This window comes from Gavialis gangeticus, unplaced genomic scaffold, assembly GCF_001723915.1.
Source record: "Gavialis gangeticus isolate Ggan-Ray unplaced genomic scaffold, GavGan_comp1, whole genome shotgun sequence".
NCBI lineage: Eukaryota > Metazoa > Chordata > Crocodylia > Gavialidae > Gavialis > Gavialis gangeticus.
This window is the reverse complement of record NW_017729015.1, coordinates 15,963,447-15,967,270: the sequence shown is the minus strand read 5'-3', so window position 1 is coordinate 15,967,270 and position 3,824 is coordinate 15,963,447.

Genomic DNA, 3,824 nt, shown 5'->3' with positions numbered 1-3,824 from the left:
TCAAAAGCCTTCCTGAAGTCTAGGAAAACTATATCCACTGCCACCCCTGCATCCAATGATTTAGTGACCTGGTCGTAAAAGGCCACCAGGTTGGTCTGACAGGACCTGCCGCTGATGAACCCGTGCTGGTTGCCCCTGAGCATGCCGTTCCCTGCTGGCCCCTCCTGGATGCGTGCCAGAATAATTTTCTCGAACAGCTTGCCCAGGATCGAGGTAAGGCTGACTGGCCTGTAGTTCCCCGGGTCTTCTTTCCTCCCCTTTTTGAAGAGATAGAGTATATCCCTCGATACAGTACCCCGAGCACAGCAATCAGCCCCAAAGCACAGAGCAGTACAGCTGGTCCAATAAAAGATATCACTCAAAACCCCTTGCTACTCCATAGGTCACCACAGTGGCAAAAGCAATTCAGTTCTGGCTCGAAATACAGATTTCCCAGTGGATTAATGACTAGCCCTACGATAGGTAGAAATGGGACCCTGGTTTCCTTTATGAATTCAAGCAGAGGAGATTTCTACCGTGATCCATTAATATCGCCAGTACTTTTTGTCACCTAGCTAAGGTCAGGTGTACCCTAGAAACTTCTGCCATTATCGACATGCCAGGTAGAGAAGTGGCACTTTGGGACAGGGGGATACATTTCTGTAACGGTAGGCATGCTGGTGTGGATACAGTGGGCATAAAAATGTTCATGTCACTCACAAAAGGGGTACAATCTGCTGGGGGGGGGGCTCCTTCTCCAAGCTGCTATTCTGATCTGACCGATCTTTTCTGCAGAGCTGATTCAAAAACAGAAATGCTGAAACCTGTGACCGGCCGAGATGGATTTGGTTCCGACTCGTAATGCAAAAGCCGCAAGTTTGGACGGTCGTGTGGACCAGACGCTCTGCGATGCGCCAACTTGGACCCGCGATCGTGCTTTGTGTCGACGGCGCCGAGTCGATTTATTTTGCCAGCGGCAAACACGTTTTGTTTTGGCCCACAGAAACATTTCATTCTGATGATACTTTATCACAGCGGCTATTAAACAGGACAGATCCCCTTAAGTATTACACGTGCACGTTGGAATGCAGCGGCCACAAAAATGAATTGATCTGCTCAAGTTGAAATGCAACGTTTTTACCTTATCAAAAGGCAAACAGTGGCTATTACTGAAAAGCTGGAAGAACAATTTAAGTTCAACAAAACTGCTTTTTCCTACCAAAAACAGTTCTCTCAAAATCCTGTGCTTTTTAGTGTAGAGTAGACCTAAGTAGCACCCTTATCTATAAGCCTTAAATGACCAACTAAGTAACTATAAGAACAAGTGTATGACTTTCCCTCTCCCTCACTGGGGTGCGAGCATCGTGAGAGTTGTAGCGTGCTATGAAGGTACAGTATGAGTTAATAACCATTGGCACAAAGCCATTAATAACCAATAAAACAAAATGCTTTCACAGAGCCATCGGAGGAGCTGAAAAAGCCCCTTGCAAATATTAATGAGCTAGCCTTTCTGCAGCTGTCTGCGGTAGGCTAGGCAGGAATAGTTTTCCCTATTATTATGCCCCAATACTTATGTTTCCTTGTGCTTCCCCAGCTGTTGGGCCGTATCCACCTCTTTTCCCTTGCCTCGTACCAGAGGCAAGAGCCATCACCTCACTGTGTCTCTACAGCCCCCAGCCCCATGGAGCGCAGGGGCTATGGTAATACATAAACAGGAATGATTTTGCAAAGGGGGAAACTGAGGCACGGAGGAGCTGAATGTCTCTGTGTTCCCTGGACATCAGGCATCCTGCAGTCTGGGCAAGGGGCCCGGCCAGCTGAGCTGAGTGCCCTGCTAGATAGGTTTCCTGTCCAGGGCCATACAGCTTTTGGCCGTGCTGCGGAGGTAACCGGGCAGTGCCGATTACAACAGCTGGCTCCGTGATGGGGTGGTTTGTTCACCAGGACCTGGACTGAGCCAGGGCAGCGCAAGGGTTAACGAGAGTCTGACTTATTGGCTTCCAGCCCTGGCAGGACCCGAGCTCTCGGAAAGGCCAGGGCCCGTGCTGGGATGCAAGGGCTGTCGCTGATGCGCTGGTTTGGGGTGCGGGGCTGGGGAAGTACCTGCCAGGCAAGCCAGCTGCCTCGGCCCTGCTCTTGGAGCTGGGACAGGGCCTGCTGCGGGAAGGACCGGAAAGGTCACTTCACCGCGGCAGGTACAGAGGAACTGAGTGTGCGTGTGTGTGTGTGTGTGTGCACGTGCATGTGTGCAAAGCAGCAAAGAGACTGCTCGAAGAGCTTTGTAACCCCTGAGAGGTAATCCCCTGCAGTGCCCTTCCCTCCTGTGGGGAAACTGAGGCACAGGGCAACTCAGCAATGCGTTCAGCGCTACCTCCCCATGGCTAGCAGTCGTTGGGTCTCATTCATCGGACTGTAGTGTAACAGGCACAGCGTCCCACCCTTCAGCCCCGTTTGCTGGGTCTCTGGCATCCTCTGATGCTGGGGGCAGATGGGGCAGGGTAGGAGGTCTGTCCTGGCAGTGCCAGAGAGACTGGTGAGCTATGGATCCCTGGTCCTGGCTGGGCTGCTGCAGGGTGAGCCATAGGTCTCAGCTGTCCCAGAGAGGGGGTTGTGGGGGCTCTCTGTGTGGTTTGCTGCTGGGATGCCAGGAGGAAACGATGTACAAAAAACTAGAACTCGTGGTTCCAAAATGATACCTTTTATTAGTCCAACTGGAAATTGGAGGAAACTCTGGACAGGGAAGAAAACGTGGAGGAGGAAGTCAGAAAACAAAGACCGGGCAGTGGATGGGGGGTGGGAGGGGAAAGCCTGAATGATGGTGCCTTTAATTTGGACTGGAAAGGGGCCTTCAGCTCGAGTGTTAATGAAGATCCTGACTGATGCGGAGCTGTGCCTCGGCTGTTCGGGACGGGCTGTCGGAGCAGCGCAGGTGACAGCACGCGTCAGCTCCCTTGGGCTGGTGTGGCGTGCCCAGGTGTGTCGGATGAACTCCAGGACGTCTGCCTGCACTGACGCCTCTTAGTGACAGCCCCACCAAAACTGCCCCCTGTGCCTGAGCCCCAGTCCCCCAGCTGAGCACCCAGGACGGGCGTTTCCAGAGCAGGGACTGGCCTAACCGTGCAGATAGAGACCCGGGGCAGGGGGTCAGAAGCAGCGGAGCTGTTTAGGTGTCTAATCCCTGTTGCTTTCACACCTGACCTATGGCATCTGGGGGCGGCCGGACGCCCAGGCAGCCTGTTTGGGTGCTGGCTCCGTGCCCTGAGCTGCTCGCAGGCTGCTGGTTCAAAGACGCGTGAAGCGTAAGTACAGACGGCTGTCGCTGTCGCCTCGCCCTTGTGTCCGGGGAAGGAGGCAGCCCAGTGCTGGAGCCCAGACCTGCAGCCCCCAGTGCCCCATCAAGACACTAGAGACAGGCCTGGTGCCCACCCAGAGCAGCACGCCCAGGCTGCGTGCCTCTGCCCCACGCGTGGCTGGCGTGGCATCCCCAGGGCTGCGTGCTGCTAATTGCCAGCGCCCGCCGAGGACGATCCTTGCTCTCCCTGGGAGGTGGGTCCTGTCCTCCCCAGGGCCAAGCAGTTACAGGGATTCAATTAATCTCTCATTAATTTTTCACTTCCTCAGAGAATCCTGAGCGAGAGGGAGCTTTGCTGTGGTTTAAACTGATGCCCTTTCTCTGGCGAGGGCAGCTTGCTGGGGGGAGCCGGGGGAGGGTGGGATCCATCACACCTGGAGCCCCGAGGCCCCCCCCGGCGGGTGGGGAGAGGGCACCGAGGGAGAAGGTCTAGGCATGAGTCTCCCCTCTGGGTCCCTTCTCCAAAGACCCCGACTTCAGCCCAGAGGGCTGC